Genomic DNA, 27467 nt, shown 5'->3' with positions numbered 1-27467 from the left:
GAATGTAAAATGACATATTTGATTATATATACACATCAGTTTGGAGAGGGCCTTACATAAGAGAATTATTGTCAATTTGAGGAAGAAGACGATGGTAAAGATTTTATGACAAATTTACAAGGAGATTGTAATAAGTTTTCTAACAGATTTGTAAGGTTTATGAGAGATTTACGATCAACATAATCCATTGTCGGATCAGAGAAAGGTATAAAGATAAGTTCTATTTTTTGAATCGTTCTTAGAATTTTAAGTTAAATATTAAAGGAAATGTCTTTAGTTTGATAAAATTATATTCATAAATATATTACAATTCTCACTTTAAGTTGGAACTGGTTTCTTAGGAGTGAATTGTGATCAATCCGAAAAGGGGACAAGTGCAACACCTCCTCCAATAGTTTTGCGACCATCTAATCCCACTTTTGCACTCATTCCTTACCTCTACACGATCTCCCCTCCTAGAGACCTCTCTATCCTTTTGCTACACCACCACACAACATCCTCTTCATGAAATTTTACCTTCTTTGTGTCTGTGACCCCTTCTTGAACAAAGCTATGCCCCATTACCAATACCAACTTCATCAACTCCTCAAGTCCTCCCCCTAAGAATGTTGGTGCCTTCACACCATCCTTCTCTCCTCTTGTTGTACTGATCCTCTCTTTTTGTGTTGGCCTCTTCCATTATCACATCCAACCTAGCCATCATCTTTGCGTTCTTGGCCATCAATTGTGTCTCACAATTGCTCTTTTCCCTTGCTCTCCATTGAGCCATATTCTTTGTGTCTTGTCCTCTACCCATCTACCCATGATGGCAATCAAGCCCTTCCTTGCACCTACCCAACAACCATTGTGCTAGAAGATACACGATCAATTGCCTTACACTTGACTATCTCAAATCAATTGTTTTACCTAACTATCCCAAATCAGCAATTTTGCCAATCCATCTCAATTCAACAATTCTACCAATCTTCCTCGATTTAGCAATTCTACCAGACTACCTCGACTCAACAATTCTGCCAATGCCTTCTCTACAACCTCTCACACACATGTCAAATTGCCTCCCATTGATATTTTTGTCAGCGCCTCCTACTCGAGCAAAAGAGCATATAAGAGCATTTTTGCGCATACAAATGCACCATGACATAACTATAGACCCATTAGTTCAAGAGATGAATGATAATGGATCAAACAGTTTCTTATATAATCAAGTTAGGAACAATCTTGCATATTTAATAGCTAACTTCCCAAGACTATGAATACAGATCAATCATAAACAGTCCTCAAAGATATACACAACATCAAAGTTACTATGAGTTGGTAATAAGGACTGAGTTGGTGAATATTCTACTCCCAATATGACTTTTAAGGCATCATTTATTTCATAAAGTCAATCTTAAACACAAATATCACCAATTTATTAATGCATATGAGATATTGTTATGATATTTAAAGATGATAATAAACAAACTAGATTCAATGAAAAGTATAGGACTTCCCACCTATAATCCAAGATACTCTTCTTATTAGGTTCAACGATTACTGAAATAGATCCCATCCCTAGATAAGCTCTAGAGAACTCAATCAATTGCAAAACATAGGTACTATCATATAAATGCAAGCTTATATACAATGTGTATCGATAAGAATACTATACAATCTCGTAGGCAACACAATCTAACAACTATGCAAGAGGATTTTATAATAACATCATATTAACAAACCACATAGTAACAATCATTTAACTCCCCTTTTGATGACTAACATACCATATGATATCTAATCTAATTTTTATTCAATTTATAATTAACCACTAGAATCATTACCTACTCAAGACTTTTCATATTCATAACAATTATCGATCCTTTAAAGATCTCATATCTAATATGAGTCAATCAATATTCAAATCTTTGATTCTTTAGTTATGTAATGCACAAATTTACTTAATTTTTCTTAAATCTAATGATCATAATTGCACGTGATTTGCACCAAGGGTTGTCATGAAACATTAAAATAAGTATAGTTTATGGATATTTGGATAATATAAGCATTATCGACACTATGCATCCAAGATTACGTTAATTTGTCTATACAGAAAGTATACTATTGTATTCAACATACTATATGTATCTATAGTTTTTCTTTATGAATATAATTTCATATATAAAAATAGCAATTATATAATATACTTTGAATCACCTCAATACTATGAGAATAAAGCATCCTACTCCATTATTCTTTCTAATATTGATCTTAAAACTCTCTATATGTGTATTTATAAAATAATTGCTTTAGTCAATCGATATGTATTAAAAGAAATAAAAGTAGATAAGACAATATCATCTGATAAACAATGAACTCTATAATAAAGGTTGCAAATGGATGCCCTTGGTGGTCATACATCTACTTCACCATTATAAGCTATTTATAACTGACAGTCATAAGCAATGTGCCAAGGCCAATAAAGTTGACTAGGGGATGGAGGAAAAGGTACAAATCCAAACAGTAATTGCAAATGAAATGGTTTCCTAAATAACTAGATTGCATCTAATTTCCCTCCAGGAAATTATGAGAAATAATTTGAATATCATTAACACTCATAAAGGGATCCACACACTAGTATGCATGCAAATTATGATAACAAGGATAACAAGTATGAACTGTTTGACAATATTCCTCAAGCTAATGTGATCGTCGGTCATGCATAAAATGAATTTGTTGAAAAGGCTTTAGAACTTTCAAGAAAATAGATTTTCCAATAACCATAATATAGAACGAAGCATGAGGATTCACAGAAAAGGCATAGATCTAAGTTATAGACTCTTATTAGTTCTAAGAATTATAGTTTAAGATGGGTAATGACCAGTATCAAAGACATGGAAAAGAACTAAATTCATGGAGCAGTTATAACATCATCAAGGATGGCCATACTTATCTCATTCGAATTGAGATCACTCTTTATCTTACTTCGGATCTCTTCTCTCTCCCCTCACGTCCTTGCATTCTTTTTTACTTCCTTTCTTCCCATGTTAAAGGATAAACTCCACTTATCTATAACATATTCTTCCCATCTTGCTGCCAAAATAATAATGAACCCCAAGCCTTCTTGCAAAATCATTGTTGAGCCCCCCTACAATCTGTTAGGTCCCGAAGACAACTGAGAAGGGGGGGGGGGGGGGGGTGAATCAGTTGTCTAATAAATTCAAATCAAAAACTTATTAACCAACTTAATACTTAATACCGGTAAACTAGTTTAGTATGCCGGTAGACAGTGTTAACAGTAAATTGCTATACCGGTAAGAATTAATGCATGAAACATAAACACAAAGTCATCCACAACACATGACACCAATATTTGTACGTGGAAACCCTGTAAGGGGAAAAACCACGGTGGGAAACCTTACCCACAATCAGATGATACTACTGCAGATAGTAAGTGTACAAGAGGGGGTCTGCACATGTAGAAAGGCCAACAACCTAGAGCTCACTACTCAATCACAAATGGGAGTCACACTAACTATAGTTGGATGATTAAATCCAATAAGAATGTACTGCACAAAATCACATCTTCATATGCTGAATTCAGTACTAGTGTAATGCTAATATGCTTTTACAAAAACCTAACTTCACCTTCAAATGATGTCTTCGTGTATGCCTCTGCTTTATCTCACATATACCTTCACTTGAATCTTTTTCGCATTCCACTTGACCTTACAAATAAGATCTTATATTTATACCATACCCTAAGACCAATTTTAGTAGGTCGGCTCTACAAGATATTACAATAAAAACATTTTACAAATAATATAATATCCGATGCAATAACCGATTAATCATGTCGGCTTAATGCATTTACAACAATAATAAATCATCTCCATAGCGTGCCATGCTGATCTGGAAAAGATAAACTTGCCGGTGTAACCCTAGATAACCTGGACCTATTTGCCGGTAAAAGCAAATATGCAAATATGAATATACCAATGATTATTACTTCAAAATAAAGTGTCCACATGATGTCTTCGACATTACCAAGTGTCTTCCATGTCATTCCAGGTACCGGTGAACATTATATCCTGCCGGTTAATCATATACCAGTAACTGTTGCACAGATTACTGCTTGTCGGTGAATGTTGCTGGATCTCCAAAGTAGGTGTATTTAGTAGGTGTTGACATCAATGACAAGACCATACCAAAATACCAACAATCTCCCCCTTTGGCATTGATGGCAACACAAGATGGAAAAACCATCACAGTGCCAAAATAGAAATGCCAAAAACTAACAATCTCCATATTTCCCCCTGGGGGTAACAATCTTTCATACCAATTTCTTCTTAAATGTGTTTTTCAAAATCTCTCCCCTAAAATCTCTTTTACCAAAAAGATAATGTGTTTTTCCATAGAAGATATCTCTCCCCCTTTGACATCAAATGCCAAAGTCAGAAAGGTTAAGGTCATACAAAATACCAACCAATTCAATATACCAACTACTCCCCCTTTGAAGTAGCTTCCTCATCAAATACCGGAATAAAGATTTGTCCATCTAATTTTGCCAGTTGATGACAATCATCAATTGTCTAAGTCACTACCGGTGGTGGTATGACTCCGAGATGATCTCTGAGATACTCAAAAGTTTCCTTAGGCAAAGGTTTTGTGAAAATATCTGCAAGCTGTTCTTTAGTATTCACATAAACCAGTTTTATCTCTTTTTCTTCAACTTTTTCCCTTAGAAAATTCAGTTTGATAGAAACATGTTTTGCTTTAGAATGTAATATCGGATTTTTAGATATATCAATTGCATAAGTGTTATCACAGTATATAGTAATAGGTTCCTTGCATTTTACCTTTACGTCTTTCAACATTTGTTTAAGCCAAAGTACTTGTGTACAATCTGTTGCTGCTGCAACATATTATGATTATGCTGTTGATAAAGATGTACAACTCTATTTCTTACTCAACCAAGAGACTAATCTTTTTCCAAGAAAGAATGCTCCTCCAGTGGTGCTTTTCCTATCATCCACATCTCCTACCCAATTTGCATCTGTATATGCACATAGATCAAAATTTTCATCTTTAGGATACCATAATCCAAGATTTGTTGTGCCTTGTAAGTACCAGAAAATCCTTTTTACTGTTGATTCATGATTTTCCCTAGGATTACTCTAAAATCTAGAAACTATACATACTGCATTCATAATATCAGGTATGGTTTGTGTCAAGTATAGTAAACCTCCTATCATAGATTTGTATCTAGTTGGATTAACAGGTATAGATTCATCCCTTTGAGATAATTTGTCATTTGTAGTCATAGGTGTGCTTACCGATTTAGAGTTCTCCATTCCAAATTTCTTTAGTAGTTCTTTCAAGTACTTAGATTGAATCAAAAATATACCTTTATCAGTCTATAAGATCTGCAATCCTAAAAAGAATTTTATTTCTCCAATCATAGACATTTCAAATTCCTGTTGCATTTCAAGAGAAAATTCTTTGCATAATTCATCTTCTCCTCCAAAGATTATATCATCAACAAATACTTCAATAATCAAGATGTCATCATTAGTTACTTTGTAATATAAATTGCTATCTGCATTTCCTTTGGTAAAACCAATTTTTAAAAGATACTTATCCAATCTTGCATACCAAGCTCTTGGGGTTTGTTTTAATCCATACAGAGATTTTCTTAGTCTGCAAACCATATCATTGTCATCTGTCAAAGAAAATCCATCAGGTTGTTCAATATAGACTTCCTCTTCAAGATCTCCATTCAAAAATGCACATTTAATATCCATTTGATAAACTTTGTAATCCTTGTGAGCTGCAAAAGCCAAGAATAATCTAACTACCTCAATTCTAGCTATCGATGCAAAGGTTTCATTGTAATCAACTCCTTCTTTTTGAGAATATCCCTTACACACTAGTCTTGCTTTATTTCTGACAACCTTACCATCTTCATTAAGTTTGTTTCTAAATACCCATTTGGTTCCAATTACATTTATATTTTTAGGCCGAGGAACTAATGTCCAAGTATTATTTTTCTCAATTTGTCCTAATTCTTCTTCCATAGCTTTAATCCAAAATTTATCTTCACATGCCTCATTGATAATTAGTGGTTCAATTTGAGAAATAAGACATACCTCTTCATTTGCCAATCTTCCTCTTGTCATAACTCCTTTAAATTTGCTTCCAATTATCTGATCTTCAGAATGATTCAGTCTTACATACCGAGGTGTCTTAGTCTATTGTTGTTCTTCAATTACTGTGGAATCCTCTGATGATACCGGAGTAACTGGATCATCATTATGTACCGGTGGATTTATTGTAGGTTCATTTGTCATAATTTTTGTTTCCGGTTCAGAGTCTATATATCTTGAAGTTCCTCTGAATTGTTCATCAATCTTTACATTTGTACTCTCAACAATTTTCTGTAATCTTTTATTAAAACATCTATATGCCTTGCTCTTAGATGAATAACCGACAAATATTCCTTCATCACTTCTAGGATCAAACTTGCCAATATACTCATCTCTTCTAATATAACATTTACTTCCAAAAATTCTGAAATACTTAAGAGTAGGAATATTACCAAACCATAGTTCATGAGGGGTCTTACCAGTTTCACCTTTGATGTGAACTTTGTTGAATGTATAGATAGCAGTGCTTACTGCCTCTCTCCAGTACACATGTGGTAGATTTGCTTCTGATAACATACTTCTTGCTGCATCCAAGGTAGTTCTGTTTTTCCTTTCAACAACTCCATTCTGTTGTGGTGTCTGAGGTGCTGATAACTGTCTTTTGATTCCATTCACTTCACAGAATGTATTAAAATCTTTAGATGTGAATTCTCCTCCTTGATCTGATCTTAAACATTTGATTTTCTTACCGGTTTCATTTTCAACCATTGCTTTGAATAGTTTGAACTTCCCAATTGCTTCTGATTTTTCTCTGAGAAAAGTAACCCAACACATTATAGAGTAATCATCAATAATTAGCATGAAATATCTATCACCTTGTAAGCTTTTAGTTCTAGCTGGACCACATAAATTAGTGTGAATTAAATCAAGAGCATATTGGATTTTTCTAGAATACTTTTAAAACTAGCTCTAACTTGGTTTTCAAATTGACATTCCTTGCAAATTGTATTATGAGGTTTCACAATTTTAGGTAGATCTCTAACTGCCTTAGAAGTACTGATTTTTACCATGCAATCAAAATTTACATGACATAGTCTTTTATGCCATAACCAACTTTCATCTATATGTGCAATTAAGCATGCCTTTTCACTGTTATTCAAATGAAAGATATTACATCTAGTCTGATTACCAGTTGCAATTTCCAAACCAGTTCTATTCATGATTTTACATTTTCCATTTTTAAATTGTAACTGAAAACCTTTCTCAACTAATTGACCAGCACTTAAAAGATTATGTTTTAATCCTTCAACATAGTAGACATTGTCAGTGTTATGTTTACCATCAAGAGATATTGAACCCTTACCTTTGATTGAACAGGCTTTGTCATCTCCAAGTCTTACTAAACCTCCATTGTATTCTTGAAAGTTCAAGAATTTACCTTTGTCTCCAGTCATGTGATGTGAGCATCCTGAGTCAATAATCCATTCATCCTTTTATTCAACTTTAGCTGCTAGGGCTTGTTCTACCGGTTGAGTAGTAGGTGTCAGTTGATCTTCTGTTATAGCAACAAAGACCCATCCATTGTCTGCTAGATCCTCATCAGAATCATCAGTCACACCTTCATCAACAATGTAACAAGATTTATCTTTGTTCTTCTTAAATCTATATCTCTGATATTCAAGATTAGGCTTGTATGTTCTTCTAGCTTCTTCTCTTAGTCTAGCATGTCTATCAAGGCATCTTGAAGCCATATGACCAATCTTATTGTAGTTAAAACATTTAAAGGGTGCTTTACCTTCATACTTACTTCCAATTGGACCTTTTGGCATTTTTCTTGCAAATAGTGCTTCAAGTTCTTCAAGCTCTTCATTCTCCTTCCTGGTTTCTTCAAGTTCTCTTGCATAAAAGGTTCTCCAATCTGATTTGTCAAAAGATGGAGTAGATGATGTTGATGCTTTGAAGGCCAAATCAGTCTTTATAGTAGCAATAGGACCAAATTCCTCAATTTCAAAAGTTGAAAGTTTTCCAATCAATGTATCCCTAGTTACTGATGTATTATGCATTGTTCTCAACTCATTTATAGCAGTAACCTTCATTTTATATGCCAGTGGAAAACCTCTTAAGATTTTTGAAACAATCTCATCCTCACTCAAGGTTCCTCCGCAACATTTGATACCCAAAACAATTTCATTTACTCTTTCCATGAAAGCAGAAATCCTTTCATCTTCTTCCATTTTCAGATGTTCATACCTAACTCGGAAGCTTTCAAGTTTTGCAATTTTGACTGTGGAATCTCCTTCATTCAGTGTTTCCAAATGATCCCAAATAGCCTTAGCAGTAGACCTATCTGATAATCCCATGATTTGTTGATCTGATAATGCGCTCAAGAGTGCTTCTCTTGCTTTGCAATCATTTTCTTCATCTTTAGCTAAAGTAGTTGGAGCAGTCTGACCAGCTACAACAACAGTATAACCATTCTTAGTAACTTCCCAGATGTCTTTACCGATGCAATTCAGATGTGTCTCCATTCTGATCTTCCATATCCCATAGTTGGTTCCATCAAGTTTAGGACTATCCTTCCTGAAATAATTAGTAGACATTGGATCTCCTCAAGTTGTTAAACTTCTGCAAAAGGAGGACTAGGCTCTGATACCAATTGTTAGGTCCCGGAGACAACTGAGAGGGGGGGGGGGGTGAATCAGTTGTCTAATAAATTCAAATAAAAAACTTATTAACCAACTTAATACTTAATACCGGTAAACCAATTTAGTATGTCGGTAGACAGTGTTAATAGTAAATTGCTATACCGGTAAGAATTAATGCATGAAACATAAACACAAAGTCATCCACAACACATGACACCAATATTTGTACGTGGAAACCCTGTAAGGGGAAAAACCACAGTGGGAAACCTTACCCACAATCAGATGATACTACTGCAGATAGTAAGTGTACAAGAGGGGGTCTGCACATGCAGAAAGGCCAACAGCCTAGAGCTCACTGCTCAATCACAAATGGGAGTCACACTGACTACAGTTGGATGATTAAATCCAATAAGAATGTACTACACAAAATCGCATCTTCATATGCTGAATTCAGTACCGGTGTAATGCTGATATTCTTTTACAAAAACCTAACTTCACCTTCAAATGATGTCTTCATGTATGCCTCTGCTTTATCTTGCATATACCTTCACTTGAATCTTTTTCGCATTCCACTTGACCTTACAAATAAGATCTTATATTTATACCATACCCTAAGACCAATTTTAGTAGGTCGGCTCTACAAGATATTACAATAAAAACATTTTACAAATAATATAATATCCGATGCAATAACCGATTAATCATGTCAGCTTAATGCATTTACATCAATAATAAATCATCTCCATAGCATGCCATGCTGATCTGGAAAAGATAAACCTATCGGTGTAACCCTAGATAACCTGGACCTATTTGCCGGTAAAAGCAAATATGCAAATATGAATATACCAATGATTATTACTTCAAAATAAAGTGTCCACATGATGTCTTCGACATTACCAAGTGTCTTCCATGTCATTCCAGGTACCAGTGAACATTATATCCTGTCGGTTAATCATATACTAGTAACTGTTGCACAGATTACTGCTTGCCGGTGAATGTTGCTGGATCTCCAAAGTAGGTGTATTTAGTAGGTGTTGACATCAATGACAAGACCATACCAAAATACCAACACAATCCTCCCCCTATTCACATGATATCGTTGCCCTTTTATTTCCTCCCTTCACTGCTAATATTGGCTTCTTATCTCTCTTATCATCTTAGAGGGTTCTAAAAGACTTAGCTAGAAAACACCAACACAATGCACCCATACGAACATATTAAAGTTTTTTGAAGTCCATTCAACCATGACTATGTGTTGACTCAATGCATAAGCTCATCCTTTCTACACGAGTCTAAATGTATTGAAATAGAATATCACAAATATGGTAATTAAATTTGTATCTTTCTTGAATTGGTTAATTCTCAATTCCAATGACTTAATGCTTAAGATCATTCCATTTGACAAATATATTATTTCTATGTCACATCTAGTAGTAAGATTATCAAAGAGACACAAACAACAAAAGTTTGTAGATATAAATAATATGCCTCTTGGAAATTTGAACATAGGTTTCCTTTATGAAAATCTCAACGACTTAAATAATTATGACCATCCTACTTTAAAAATATGTTAATTCTATGTTAAATGTATTTGGGTTATTATCAATATTACAATCCAATGCATCCAAATATGCACATGTAGAACAAAAAATAAGAGATTATTTTAAGGTCCACACCCAACCATTGCTATGTATTAACTCAATGCATAAGCTCACCATTTCTACATGAGCCCAAATGCCTTAGAATGGAACATCATAGATATAATAGCTAGATATTGTTTTTTTGAATTGGTCAATTCTCCTTGCAAAGAGTTCAACTTAGATGCCATGACTAAGGGACCAATGGCATCTCTTATGATTTAATTTACCCAAAAATTGCAATTGGACTTGTCCTTTGGATTATGTTGCACCCTCATTCAACATTTTAACATTTGTAGATGTAAATATGTACAATACCTTTATGTTTGTTGGAAGAAAATTGTTTATATGAGCATTGAGTTTCTCTAATTAAAACAAAGCTACACACTATAACCATTTTAGGCTAAAACCAATGGACAATCTTTCTATAATCAGGTTTTACAAGTTAATCTAATTTACTAGAATTTTGGGTACAAGGAAGGCCTTTATCAATTGTTTAGAATATCTTCACTAAGGCTGTCTTGCTATTTCTAGCACATATTAGTGTCTAATTTTATCTTAAGCTTTTTCACCAAACCATTAAATTTATTTTCCTCAATATTCTTTCATTCCTTGTGGACAAAGCAATTTTAGTTTCTCAAGAAAATAAAAAAATCCTAGCTTTATTTAAGGGATATAGAACAACTGTTCCATTTGCACTCATTGAAGAATACTTGTCTTGGGTCAAAGATAGTAAATACACAACCACATAATCTTTGCATCAAATTTTTATCTTACCAAAAAAAAACACCGCAAGAAGATCCTTTTAAGAAATAGGACTAATTCACAAATGATGTCTGGCTTGTCTTGGGGGATTGAGCAAAATGGCTTGGCTGATTTACCCTTAATTGCACAAGCCATAGATGATAAGGCTTAAGAGAATTGAAATCTTGGAAAGGATCATAGAGCATGTTACCTTCAAAAGATGAGAAACTCACTCAAATGTATTTATCAATTGTGATATACTTTACAATTCATCAAATATATTAATATGTTGTGTTCTCTAGCATTGTAGATAGATGAGGTTTGCACAAAATGTCCTGGATGATTTACCTCCAATTGCACAATCCATAGATGATATAAAGCTTGAAAGGAACTTCTTGGTAATGATTGTGAAGCGTGTGAGCTTCAAGTACAAGGAACTTTAATGGCACTCATTGTGTTCTTACATCTTTCAATGTTAACTTCACCAACAACTTTTTTCATTTATCATTTCATAATTTATTATTATTAATGCTCATTCAACTTTTGAATATTTTAAAAGGGACATGCAATTAGTATTCTGAATTCTAGTTCATACTAATCCCTTTGTTGTAAATTTTTTTATCCTTGCAAACACTGTCCATATTAGTATTCATCAAGACCTATCACAATCATGTCTTGAGTCCAATTGGGTGATGTTCCACCAAGCCATTGGAGTTGAGTATTTATGAAATTCATTGGTTCAAGTTAGTCAAGGAGAGGTAGATTCCTAATCTCACCCTTATGCCTACCTACGTATGGGATGAAAGACACTTGGGGTCATCCCTTATCAAAATGTCATACCTCCTAATGTTGTCTTTGGTTGAATCAAGGATTGGAGTCACCAAAATTGTCTTATCTTGTTATTATTGAATACTGCCCTATCATGAAGAGTTGAGTATTACCCCTATCTCTGCATCACTAAGGCATCAAGTTTGGGACCAACCCATTTGGGAACTACATCATGATACCTCAAAAACACAATATGCATACCAAGCCATATTAGTTAAGAACATATATAATAAATCTTGGAGCAGCTAAGAATTTGTTTGGCCTTCAAAGCTAGAGCAGTCTTCAAGGGAGATAATAAGGTTCATATAATTTGATCACTGTCTTTCACAGTCCCAAATAATGAATAAGAGTACTATTGTATTCAAGAAATCATTAGCAAGAAAAGATAAAATGGTGCCATGAGAAGATTTTGATAGTGGAAGAAGAAATATTCTCAAACCTTCACAATGACAAATACAATCATGAGCCTTTCACCAGTGAAGAGAAATCCCACACAAAAACTAAGCCCCTTCACAAGGCATGATTAGGACATATTGATAGGAACGCTTCACATAAAGAGTGCCCAAAGAGAAGACTTGATGATAGCAATAGTGATAGCATAATCCATTTTTCATTTTGAGTATAATGATATAAATATACACAGTGAGAAACATCGAACATAGTAAGCCATAGGAAGATAAAGGTTCATAGTCCTAGGTCTAGACATGTTTTACTAGAGGCAGATTTGAAATTATTTGCCAGTATTAGAGTAGAGGTTACAATAATTTAAGGGAATAAACAACTCAAAATGAAATAGTATTAGAGAAACATCAAATGAAAATATTCAAGGCTTTAAATATAGTGACAAGATCAAAGAAATAAGAGTTTGTTATCGACCATCAAAAGACTAGTGATCGACCATCAAAAGACTATTTTGTGGCTCTAGTATCAAGGAATTTTCTAGTAAAACAATCTTGACAATGGTTCCTACTATGAAAGCATAGTTTCTTTGAACAACACCAAGCTTGGTGATTGGTGTACAAGAAAAGAGTGATTGGTGTACAAGAAAAGACAGGTCAGTGGCTTTTACCAGCAATGATTGATAGCATATAGGACAACATCAAGCATTAGAATCAATAGGTAGAAATCAAGAATCACTATTATATACAAGAAAGAAACTTATCAGCAAGAGCTAGATTCAATAGGTAGCAATCATAAATGGTCATCAACAACACAATGATGTTTGTCATTGAAGAGAATCATTATAAGGATCATTTATAGAGCTAGAGATCAACAATCACATTGGATGGAAATGAAATGAAGCATCAAACACAAGAAATAACTAATGAACACCATTTGTAGTCAAACATAAGATAGTGACTGAGGTTATTTCAACATAAGAGAAAACATAGTTTACTCAAGGTATTTAGAATAGTAATGAGGTGCCAAAGCCATTTGGAACAATTAATTGAGAGCAGTCCCTCATCGGTATCATTGAAGATTATATTCAAAAAGAACTATTAAGGTCATGTGACTATAGAGAAAAAATCAAATACAATGCCATGGAATGCAGTGGCAGAGAAAATGAAAAGGAAAATTAAAAAATGCTAAAGAAAATGTCAAGTAATAAAAAAAATTACAAGGATGAGGCATATTCACAACTTTTTCACTCGCGCCATGGTCGATATCAACACTAGAAGAAGCTCATAGTGTTAGTGTACATACAAGACAATATGGGAGTTCATTATACCCAACAACTTGTGGTGTTGTTGTTCCTATTGGCTCTGTTGGACCCTACAATTAAGATTCAATATACATTTTTTAATAAGATTAACTGTGCAACATAATGAAATATTGAAAATTGTGTTATCTTATTGAGCTTCACTTTGTTTTGAGAATAGTTTAATATTCTCTACTTAACAGGGCCAACCACATGAAGTTGGAAGCTCATTTGGCCCCTCCCTGCCTAACATCACTCTAAATTCTCCGTTAACATCTAACATTCATTCATTCTTTCTACCATTAATAAAATATAACATTCATTCATTAATATCACATAACATTAATTACCACATAAAATTGATTAACATTCATTAACATGCAAAATTAATCAATATTCATTAACACATATCATTCATAACCATCCATTAGCACATAATTACATTCATTAACACATAAAAATCAGTCATTATCAAATAAGGTAGATTACAATCATTTATTTTTTTCTTTTTTCTTTGAAGATATGTAAAGAATAAGTGGAGCATCATTTTCTTCATCATTTCCCCCCTCTTCAGTTGTTCTACCTTCTACTCGTGATCTCGATGTATGCCTTGTCCTATATTGAGGACGGGAACACTGAAGCAAAGGGGGGTCCTCTGCAATAACAAAGAAATGGGTTAAATTCAAAACATTTTTTATTATTGTTACAAGTATTTAATTAACTTAAAGAACATAATCGTGGCACTCTTTACTTGATGGGGCCACATCATCTTCCACATCATTTTGTCTAGCCTCAACTTCAATATGTTGAACACCCTCTAGATCCTCTAGAGTTGAAATACTAAAGGTTACATTAATGTTGAACACCAATTGCAATTAAATATGTTTAAATGAATAACAGTGGTCCTTTTTACTTTATTAGGGAACATCGCGTTCCTGATGTTGTCTACCCGGATCATGCTCCACTTGGTCACCACTGACTACATGCTCTAAAATATTAACAAAAAAAGTTACATTAATTACTACACTAATTACAATTTAAGATGTATAATTATATTAATAATTACATAAATAAATTTGAATAGCAAATGAATACCTCCACTACTAGGATGCACATCCGAACCTTCATGTGTAGGTCGTGTTTCACGATTAGCAGGCTGCATTCCAATGCCATGCACATTTTTATCATTGCTTGCTTATGTAAAACAAATATAGTCACTTTATGTTGGAGCTCAACATCAATTATATTATTGATAATGTATTCAATTTGAAACAATTTTCATTTAGCTTATTTACCTGTGTTACGGATGCACCAGAATCTTGTGTTTGCCCACTCAATTCTCATAGTCACTCAACCACGAGTGTATAGCCTTGCTGGTAGGCAATTCTCTTATCATCTTCTGTGGGTGCTCTATTGAATTCAGAGCCCTGCATTTTTGCTTGGTATCGTGAATTTTGCTTGCATTGTTTGATTAAAAAAAAATTGTTTGTAATTTATAAATATTTTGATACGATATTTCATTTACTGATACTTACAATTTGTGCGGCAAGTTTCATATAACCATCAGAGCCGAGTTTGTGTTGCCCGTGCTTTTCTTGTCTTACCTTGGTTGCCTTTGTGTGTCACTCAGTTTATGAAAAGTTTGAAATATGTTAGATTACATAAATATAAAGAGTAATTAGCACATAATTACATTCTTAATAGTATCCCATACATTATGTTGGCGTCTGGTGGTGTGTTTCCTTTTTTCCTTTCAATTCTCTCATTGGCATCCAAAATCAGGTCCTTCCACTCCCTCTCTGGAATCATGGGGGATGCTCGTACTTTACGTTCTTCTCTAAATGTGTCATGTATTGGTCCCTCACATACTTTAGATATGTGCCAGCTTTTTCAAGGAGCTTGGTTTTGTTGAATGTGTCATTTCCAAACAACTCAACCATACGGTTTGTCAATTCATCTTTTAGCCTTTTTTCTTGGTCATTCCACCTTTTAAAGCAAAAACAAATCTATTAAATTTAGAAATGAAATGAAGCTACCTTTATTATAGTTCAAGAAATGGATCAAAGGAAAACTATTCTAGCAATGATACAAAATCAAAATAGTGGATTAGGGTTAGTTCACATATGATGTTCCACCTTTTACGTATGGTGGGCCCAAATATCTGCAATGCAATGTCATTAATATTTTTATAAAAAACATCATTTCTTGCAAAAAAATCATGGGATCATTAGTCCAAAATGAATGATCAGTAATAAATTACAATTAGACTATATATAATAATAATTTTAAAGTACCTAGAACCTTCTGTATCTTTAAGGGAATCAATTTTTCGTCACTCACCACCAACACTAATACATTTAGACTAGATTTCTGACTGAGGTTTCTGATGGAGAAGGTATATTGTGACCAAATTTGATTTTTTTTTGAAAAAATGCTCGAATTCGTTGTAATTCCGACGACAATTTGCCATTTGGTTTTGACGAAGAAGGCATTAGCAATGAAAATTTTCTTTTTTTTCAAAAAAGTGCTCGAGTTCGTCGTAATTCCGACAACAACGACCATTACTTAAAAAAGAAGAAGAGGGCAATTCATTTGTGCATTGCAATCTCGCGTAGGCGTCCGTGGTGACTTTAACCCCCAACAACATCAAACCCGCGTCGAAGGCATTTGTGCATTGCTTGCAATCCCGCACAGGAGGTAGATTCTTCATCTTAATTTCATGTTGCAAAAAATATACCATTCAAGAGATTCTACAACTTTTGCTTTCTTTTATACATGCTAGCTATGCCTGCATTCTTGTGGGATATTGATCGATTGTGGAAGCAACTCTTGGAGTATGGGAGATTCTTTTTTTATGCAAAATATGTTAGGAAATGAGACATGTGGTGGTTAATTGCCCCAGTTTTTAATGCAAATTGGTCAATCTCGTATTCATATTGATTATCCAATCTCAGGCTGGATGGCTTCTAGTCAAAGGTGTGGTTCCCTGAATGTGTAATACCTGTAGGAATCCACTCATCATAAAACCATAGAACTGTGATTGAGAAGTGAGCGTTCAATTTTGTCACAACAATCCCTTCCTCCTGGATACACTCGTGTTGATTGTTCACTATTGTACGAGCTAATATATAAGGTGGTGTCTGCCTTTGGCTGCTGAATCGATGGAGATCAAACCAACGCACAATAAAACAATGGGAATGAATATTATTCAATTGATTTGCAACCTTCATTCAGTGTTGTTCGGGAAAGCCTTTCTTTCTCTTGCCAGCCAGCGTAACACACCCGACCCGGAAGCCCTAGGGAGATACAATTGTGTTCAGTTCAGCACAATCCTAACCTAGAAGGGGTGGACTGAAAATCTCCAACCACACAACTTATCACTTTGTAATTAACATACAGTATAAAGCTAGTCTATATGACCCCCAAACCATTTTCTTACTGTCTTGGGTTACCCTAGTTTAGGGTATTGGCAGTTTTTACTAAATCTTCTATATTTTAGGGTATTGGGAACTATCTCTCCTTTTGCATAGTTTTAGGTGGCATACAAAGTCATTGCCTTCTTTGGCTTCCTTGCGGCCTCAACCTCAACGATCATCTTTTGCAAACTTACTCTCTTCAATACTCTCTTCTTTATCCTTTCAAAGTTGAATTGTAGCCACTTAGGAACATTTAGATTCTCATCACTTTGGACGGACAGGTTCATGGTAGTTACAACCTACTTTGGCCTTTGTTCTTCATCTTGTTGCTTGTGCACCTAAGTTTAAATTTTTTGGAGGAGTCATTTTAGGGGTGGGGGCCTAGATAGATCCTCTTTTTCTTGTTCCCCATGCTTCTTTGACTCCATATTCTAAGTTCCTTCTGACTTATATTTCATTTTCATGAGTCAACTTATAGTTCTTAATTCAGTTATAGGCTAGTATCTCGTGTGTTGATTGTACCTCTTCGTTTGATAAGGTTTTGGGTGGAATTTAATCTCTAATTTTGAGGAAAAAGTTTCCCTATAAATGTAATTTTAAAATTCATTTTGAGGGTCTAATAATTGATTATTTAATGTCCAAGTTTAGTAACACTCATTAGTGTGTTTTCTTTCAAAAGACATTTAGCAATAGGCTGTAGATTGAATACTTGTGCTTTGCTAGTATATTTTGAAGAATTAATGGAAATGAAGTTCATAGTTTGCAACGGTATTGGTAGTTGTTAGTGAATAGATTGTCCTCTCACTCAACTCCTCTTAATTTACTCTATGCCCAATATTATGAAGAGAACAAAATCATTCACTACAGTTGAGAAAGTATTAATTTTACTTTAACTTCCTCTCTGAATTTTCTACAGGTATAGCTCCCTCATCTAATTTGCAATGAATTCAGTTTTTACAATTACACTTTTTCCTGAAAGTGCATAAGGTTCTCTCAACTACTCCTAGGTAGTGAGGTAATTACAAAATACAGCTCGAAAATGAAAAGATTCACACACATATAATCAACAAAATCTATTTTAAAGAGTGAATTTTCTGCTAGATTTTCAACATATATCAAAACAGGAAATAGATGAACTTACGACTAACCAACAACAATAAGGAACTTTCAAATCGCCAAATTACCTCCACAAAGTGATAATAATTCAACACCCAGAACTCAAAGTTTCAAAGCATAACTCGAAATTTTTCATATATGTATATCCAACTTCAATGCACAAAGTCTTTGAAAGCTAAAACATGCATATACTATCCTTGATCACTGTTCTTCAGAAAAATCTATCTTAAAGCTATATCTAATCTGCTATTCTTTCTTCCCTATTGCTAATATCTAAAAACCAGTTCAATGCCCCAGCATTTATATTATATTCTTTTTTTTAAAATCCCGAAGGCCTCCCTTAAACCAGCCCTATCGGGTTAATACAAGAAACCGTTATGAAACTAGAAAGCAGTTATCAAAAAGATAGAATGCTAGCGGGTGACGATTCAGTTTCCACTATATTCGCCGGCTTCCTCCTCGTCTCCGATGGTTTGACGTACCAGCTTCCAGCTCCGGAAAGTAGACATGAATTCCTGCGTGGCATGTGAGTGCGGGTTCTTTAAACTCATCAGCCGGGCTCTACATGCGTCCTTCTGCCACCTATACTCCTTCATCTTTAGGCTCTGACGTGGCATCAGTTTCTCATTGAGGCGCAACATGGATTCTATACTTGCCAACGAAGTGAAATCATCGACCTTTGGCGTTTCTTTGTCCCTAATCCGTTCAACTGCTTCGGTGAAACTTTTGGTTAACACTTCAATGTCCATGCTTCCTTCATCCAATTGTAAGATGCCTGTGGGGTTAACAATCTTCATGTCTTTAACCAGTTCCTTATGCATGTCTGTGATTTGGTTCTCGACGCCTTGGACCTCTTTGATGGCCTCTTTATAGATGGACTCCTTCCAGCTCATATTACTTTTCAGGACAAATAATATGCACGGGTCCACGGCTTTCATGGGGTTTTCACTTAAGAATTTGAGAACTCCAAACTTTTCAACCTCTGTTACTCGGGAAACTATAGTTTGGCACCGTGACAATTCTGTCTCCCATACTGGTATCAAAGTTTGAATTTCCCCGAGCAATGCCTCACCCTCGGAATAGATACTAGTAACTTCGGAAATAAATTTATTCCCTTGATCTAATATGCTATTTACCCAACTAACCACAGTGTCAGACATCAATTTTCCCCTCTGCATCTGTTTCATCAATTGTTGGCTTTCGGCAGAATTTGGATCGAATGGCTGAGGCAGCTGGATTATTGGGTCAGGCCCTAAATTAATCAGCGAATTGATGTATGCGGCCATCGTCACCACCATTGCTTTCAATTCTTTCTTCTCTCTGGAATCTTTTTCTGATTGCATGAGCATGTGGTCAGCAGAAAATTTAAAGAAATTATTACCAGTGTTCCTATTAAGGGCACCCAGTTCAATAGAAGTGACTTTGAATCCTTCCTCATCAATTTCCCTTGACTCCCTTTTCTGTTTATAAGTAGCCACCTTCGCTATGATTTTCCCCGTCACTGGATCTTTAGTGAGACAAGCATCCGTTTTCATTTTCTTTGTTTTAGACCCTCTAGCCACATACCTAGTGACAATATCTTTTACTGGCGTGGCCACTGGTTGCAAACTCTGCTTCTTATTGATTGAATTTGACAACCATAAAGGAACAGTGGGAGTAGTTGATATCATCTGAGTATCTTTAGTCGGAGTCAAGAAATTGGGTTGATCTGTCTTTGGTGTTTCAATGAATTGGACTTCATCGTCTGCTCCATCTGGGAAAGCGAACTTGTCACTTGAATCCCGCTCTGGTGATGTCATTTTCTGCTTCTGGGAACTAGGCTGCTTCAAAGCTTTGTTCCTGGAATGGGATCTCGTCCTAGGAGCCGTGACTTGTGATCGGGAAGGAGACTTTATTTTCTTATCTAAAGCCAGTACATCACCTGCAACATGAGAAAGTGGAATGTCAGATTGAAGCGGTTCCGAGAGAGAAATCACCTTAGGAGAAGACTCATTGATGTTTCCATTTCTTTTCCTTTGCAGCCAATCATCCGTATAAGTTAATATGGATCTGGCTCTCAAATTAATATCATCATCTTCCTCCTTGCTCCAATCAACTGTCAAGGATTTTGCTTCGTTTGATCCTTCCCATCCGGGTTCAACTAAAAATGAACCATCTTCGACGATTCCTTGTGTTTTGAACTTCAATTTGAAAGAGCTAATTTGCTGCAAGGTGATTCTAGAATGATCCTTTTTCAAGACTTCTTCTTCGTTTTCACAGTCTTCCCATAGATCTTCTAGTTGCGGAGCAACTGATGAGTTGATTTCAAGGCCGAGGGTTAGGGCTGCATATCCCTTACTATCGAAGTTTCTCCTGCTGCAGTAGAACCCAAGATTGAATCCCAGCAAATTGCTTCCGATGATGGAAGCGTTATTCATGTTATTACAGACCAAAGAGCGCAGCTTAATAGGGAAAACCGTCTCCCATTTCTCCTGAGGGAGATTATCCTTAATAACAACAGAAAGTTGCCTGCACAATTCGGCTAAAATGAAACAATCAAGGGCATATCGAGGTAACCTCACAGGTTCTTCCTCAAACCCTCCGACTCTCAAATATGTGAACCTAGGAAACTGAATAAAAGAACTCCCATAACGTTAAACCAGCCTCAGCGATTCAGGAGAGAGTCGTGGCATCTGAACACCTTCTAGGGCCGAATAAATGTTTTCAAATAATACATCATGCACCTTGCGGAAATCCTCCAGAACTCTGTCTTTTTGCAACAACGGACAATATTGGAAGATGGTCATTTCCTCATTCCATACCTCATGCGGAAGAGTGGTGAGATCACACGTGTAGGCAATACAGTAAGTCAAATATGAGGCCATACGAAAATCTTCTCCAGACTCTTTGGTGCGTTTGAGCTGGCTTCTCAGGGAAGTGGCAATAATCTCTGCCCAATCCATCCATTGTTCACCCTTTAAGATAATTTCAATGTACCTATACATCCATTCTTCGAACAAACATACATCAGCTGAACCTTTCACCCTGTGTAATAATACCACCAGGTCGTGTATGTGGGGTTTCATGTGGTCTTTAGAAATGACCTTGGGGAGTCTAGACCCACCTCCATAGTTAACCTTGGTCCATTTCCTGGCAAGGGTGTTACGGTACACACTAGGGTTTTCCCGATACTCAGCTTCAGCTTGAATGGGTGAGAAAGCGGCAAAGGTACTTGCTGTTAATTTCAAAACAGATGAAATGGTTTCCCTGGAGACAGTAAGTATGGTATTACCATTTTTGTTTACTATGCTCTTGCTTCTTACATCATAATGGTCAATGCAAAGTTGTAGGAGTTCAGGGTTTACGAAGGCAGGTGGAAACGTAGTAGCTTCAATTAACCCGCTCGTTAATATCTCCATACATCCCTTAACTTCTTCCGTATTCGCAAGAAAATTTGCTTGCAGACTCTCCACATTTACCCCCTCTAAATTGATATCACAAATCACTGGTCTTTTACATTCAAGGCTAGAAACATTACCGAGAAAATGCATAACCGACTTCATTCCCAACTTAAACAAGCAAGACCTCTTTCAGACAAACCTTTGAAAATAACAGTTTTGCAGAATAGAACAAAGATTACTAAACTCTCACCTGTTTTCCGTTGAAAAGCAAATAATCTTCTCTAGCATCCCTAACTGCTCCTTTTCTCCGAAAATGGACCTCTTTTCCTTTTTCCTTTTCCTTTTTTTTTTTTGGATAACTTACCAGGCAACTGAATGAAAATTTATCACAGGGAAACCTTATACATGGGAAGATCGGATAATGATAGTTCATCACCTCACATCAGGATTGACATGCTCGAGGCGTTGATGCATAAATGCCTCGATTAATGATTTACCCTTTTGCATGAGTTAATAATAATTGATTTCATGCAGTATCCAGTCATTCCTAAAATGAAGGTCTATTCACACTCACAATAATGATGCCCTTTCCCTTGAAAAAGAAATAAAATCTTTTGATCTGACATGCTGATGGGACCATTGATTGCTTGAGAGAAAGGCGGCGCATTGTACTCCAAAAATAAACTCCCGCCGTCAACACTTGTCAAGAACCACTTTGAATAAGCTTGAACCGAGCTTCAAAATGGTTCAAAGTATTTCAAAGAAGACTGCCGCGATAAAAGATACTTCCTGCCAAAGAAAGAGTGTTAGTGTGAAAAATTTGGTCGAACCACTTTGAACTATTTCGAACCGAGGTTCGAAATGATTCGAAGCGATTCAAAAGGGAGGGGAGGAATGACCGTGGAAGCTTGCGACCTTGACCAACTTCTTCAAATGGCGATATACACTTAGATGATGAAGGGGAGGCCTCGAATAAGATAGGCGGGGTTTTTAAAGGGGAACCCTTGAATTAATATGGCGACTCTAAACACAACTAACAGTAGTCTTTTTTGATTGCTTGGTATTCTTTTATTTCTTTCATTTTCCTTAGTTCTGAATTAATATTTACATTTATGAAACATCTTCTTTGTTATAATCAATTTGTGCATCTTTCGTGGTGATTGAGGTTAATAAGGAACATGTGAATGAATAGTAGTAGTTGTTCTAGAGCTTTCCTTGGTCTCATTTTCATGTTAGAATTGGCAATTTTGGCATGATAAATTATTTACATACAAGGTTATTTCTAGATTTTGTTGATAATGTGGATCTAGGTAATACTGATGATTCATTTCTCATAGCCTTGTTCTATCTTTTGCAATTTATTTTAACCTTTTACCTTAGGTAGATTGAGAAATTGACATTTCAACTTGATTAGTGACATTTTCCCCTTGAACAGCTTGATTAGGAAATGATAAATTCTAAAGGTAAGCTAACTTAACTCAAGGGACTGAGATGGTATCCTACCATGAAAGATGATAGTTCTAAGCAAAAGACTACCTAGTGATATGAAAGTTGATGCAAGATAGTAAGGACAACAAGGAAATTTATTTTGAACTTTGACAAGATTGAATATTTGGGTGGAAGTTTGAATGGATTGATAGCGAAAAGGCATGCTGATGCAGAGAATCCAATAAACTCAACCAATAAGGGAGATATTTCTCCCAACTCACCTATTCAATTATCACAAGACCCCTACCCCAAAACACACCCATACTCACCAACCCTCACCCAACCATTGAGTCACACTCAAATAGGACAAATAAACATGTCTAAGTCACAATCCAACTCTCCAAAATTCAATCACCACCAACACCCTCAACCCTTATTCACACAAATCCTCCTTCAACTGGGTCTTCTAATCCCCCCTGGTACTTAACTCACAAAATGTACTAGATATCCAAAACCCTAGAATGGGCGTCCATGGATGAAATCCCAAAGTAAGTAAATTGAGTCACCTCTCTCTTTTCTTTTCAGTTTGGGCGGCATGACACCTTCAATCTTTGTGTGTTATGGGACTCTTTAGGGATGTTTATGTTTGAAGACCCTAGTTTTGTAATTAGGATTGTTTCAAAGGAATGTTTAAAAAATATTTTTTTATCCTCTGCAAATGAGATTGCTTTGTCCAAAAGTTTGGCATTATTTTTTCTTGATAAGTGCAAAAATTAGATAAACTATTTATAACATATGAGATTTAGAGCACAAAATCAGGGTGAAAGCTTCTGTAAGAGGACTTTTAGTTTAAATAATTTCACAACTCAAAATGGGTCCATAGCGGGGATTCTCTTAGGCTAATATTTGCCAAAAAACTATTATTAGCATATTTTAGATAACTAGTTGGCTACCATGTATATAGTGTAAGGTTGTGTTAGCTATACAAATTTGTTTATGAAAAAAATATCATTTCTGTTTTAGAATTTGGCACCATAAAGTCCATCTGTTGCGGAATCTGGTATAGCTATTGTGTGATTTTACTACAACATCTTCATGGTAATGTCTGGATAGAATGCACTTACTGTCCAAGCTCTTAGAATGTCTCAGTCATTTATTTGTGTTTGGATTGCTGCTACACAACTTGATGTTCAATTATATTTATTTCCTATATGTTGTGGGTGCACTTTGTGACAAACCAACATGTTAGTAACTCTGTAATGAACTTATGAGGCCCTCCTTGAAAGTTAGCCATACCTGGGAAATATAGCTTGTTTGGGGCAGATGATGTTATTTCCCTTTTTCCAAAATGAATCAAGGGAAACCCGATAGTGCATTGCTTTATTTCCTATGGGCTAATGGGAACACAATTAGGGAAATAATATTGTAATAGTGTTTTAAGTTTGTCCAATTGAAATTTTGTAAAAAAAGGACCACTTATGGATTAAAATAAAGTGTAATATTTAATTGGGCCAGATAAGGCCTTTTGTAACCCCCAAGATCTAGTTTTGGATTTTCAAGAGTTGGGCACCCATGTGAGAAGGGAAACATATAAAAGCAATTGCAAAAAGCAAATGATCATTCGATTTGTCATGTTATCAAACCTTGTTTCTAGAGCAATTCAGTGTGATTCAATCGAAGAACGAAAACCCTTGAGGTTGAAAGGGATCCAAGGTGGAATACCTAAGTTGTGGGACAAGGACTGGTAAGGGTTTGAGGTTTTGGTAGTTTGGTACATCCTTGGGTATGGTATAGCTAACAACTCCTAGTCAAATGGGAGTGGAGACCTGTGTGGCATTCCATTTCCTATTCCCTCTCCACCTTCCCTACATTGTAGAGATTGGTTACTCCACATCATCCTAGTCAAAAGAGACTCATAAGACACTTGTCTCATGAATCCTATATTCCCTCCAACCTCCCTACAACTTAGATTCCTTCTTCCATCTTTCTCTCATGGTCTTTATGAGCATCTTCCCATGTGGCTCTTTATCCCACATATCCTTCCATCTTGTCAATGTAGTAGGAACATCCTCTATTTATCTCTCCCCTCACTCAACCAATTTGATCTTGACCTTCCATTTCATAAGACTGATTCCCAATCGTTGATTTCTATCACCTTGGGTCTAAGCAATGAATTGCCTATAAAGAGGAAGCCTCTCATCTCCATTTAGAGTCTAAAGTGTCTATTACACTTTCATGTTGTTTTGAAGAGCTTACGAGATCATAGCAATATCATGATGAATACTAAGAGTGGGGCGGGTGAATTAGTATGCCAAAAATCTTTGTACTTAAACACTTTGCTAGACTAACAATAAACCAGTAAAACAGTTTGGCAAACAAACCGGTTAGCACACATGCAAACCAAATAGCAAATAATGCATTCATCCACAGAAGCACAAACACCATAACACAAGATATTTTGACATGGAAACCCAAATGGGAAAAACCACGGTGAGATGGAACTCACAAGTAACTATCTGCAGAATAGGAACCAGACCGGTTAAGGTCATACAATGTTCTTTACCAGAACTGATCCTATTAGGAATCTCAATCTCTGTTAGGAGATAAGTCCGATTAAAGACTACCTTGCTAGAGGATTTTAGATCCACAGATGTGAATCACCTTGTTAGAGGATTTACAAAAGGCTTTTTGGGCGTACCCGGTTAAGGGCTTCAGACTTGTCGAAGATGTGAGTAATCAACAAGTGAGTGATCTAGCTAATAGCACAGATTGCTTGGTTAGATCCTTGATAGCTTGTTCCTAATGCATTCCAGCATTACTTCAGTCTTCTTACACATTCATACTCTCTCTAACTCATCAACCACCTTAAACCCTAGCAACAACATCAACAAACTGAAACCCTAGACATGATGTCCTTATAAAGGAATCTGATTTCATGTCGGTCCAATAGGATTACAATACAATTTCCTAGGTTCAATGCATCTAGACATATTCTATAACATGACACAAAAAGCACCGTTAAAGTGTCGGCACTGTCAAACAATCGGTGGATGGTAACTCATCACAAAATGCTGGTTGGTAACTCATCACAGAATATTACCGGTTCATTCAAAATACCGGTTCAAGCAAAATACTAGTTGCCGGTTTGACAAAATGAAGACTGGGAAATATGTGTTCCACTGCTTTGATCCTTTGTACCGCTTGAGATCCTCGAATTGCTTGGGGTCAACATACCGCTTTAGATTGATAATCACTTTCTGCAAAACACCAATAGTCTAAGGACTATAATGTATCATACCGGTTGGAACAAGTACCGGTTGAGCTTTAACTTATACATACAAAAGTGATCTCAATGCAAGTGTGTGTCCATCAATGACAATAACAACATAATCATCAAAAATGCCAACAATCTCCCCCTTTGGCATTGATGGCAACGCTTCGGAAATTTTGACATCTAAGTGTTTTACAAACAAAATATGCCAAAATCAATATTACTCCCCCTAAGCATATACACTATCCCTTTTACAGAATGTACAATGTATACTACTTCTTAACAGAAATAACATGAAGGTATACATCAAAACATTCAAAATTTATACTTCTCCCCCTTTGCCAACAATGACAACAAAATATTACAAACTAACCCCTGTTTCATTAGTATTAAAAGGATAAGAGTTTATGACAATAAGGAATAAAACTTGTCAAAAACTGATTTGAAGTCCTGCAAAAATTGTTTCATAGATAAGGACCAGGACTCAAGTAGGGAAGTAGCCACTTCCTTCTCTGTCTGCATCTGGGAGACCTATTCTTCCATGGTGTCTATTGTGCTCATCTCTTGAGTCACCGTTAAAGCATCCACATTGAGATAACATTTCTAAAGTATCTGCAGGCGTGGGAGTAGAACCAGTTGGAGTCCCTGCAAATCTTGAGTCTGGTTGCTTATTTCCAACTCTATTTTGGCAGACTGGATATGAAACTGGTGAACGGTTTGCCCATAAGCTGTAAAAGAGTCATATGGTAGCTTGAAGGTACTCATATATAACTACAAGTCAGTTTGTAGCTTTTGCTTTTGTACAAGCACATCATTGTAGAAGAGATGGGGTTGGAAAATCTTACTCAGTAGTAGATTCCCCTCATCCAGAGCATTCCTTATATCTTTTTATTCTTTTTGCACTTCCGACTGGAGCTCATTAAGCTTCTTCACCAGGGCAATGTTGAGAGCCTTTTGATGCTCTTTCTTGGTATTTGCCTCTGCTACCTCCTCTAGGCTCTGCACCTGATCATCTACTACTGTGCATAGGAGCTCCAGTTGTGCCAATGATGAGTTAGTGCTGGGGAGGTTTGTGTCGGGTAATAAACCTGTAAGAGTGTCCACCACAGCTTGGATCACATCTTCCTTCTTCTTCCTCCTTAACACCTCAAGGATTTCTTGAGCAATCTTAATGCTTTGCA

Source organism: Cryptomeria japonica, chromosome 3 (genome assembly GCF_030272615.1).
Source record: "Cryptomeria japonica chromosome 3, Sugi_1.0, whole genome shotgun sequence".
In the NCBI taxonomy this organism is placed as follows: domain Eukaryota; kingdom Viridiplantae; phylum Streptophyta; class Pinopsida; order Cupressales; family Cupressaceae; genus Cryptomeria; species Cryptomeria japonica.
The sequence above is the reverse complement of the archived record's forward strand: the minus strand, read 5'-3'. Positions refer to the sequence as shown.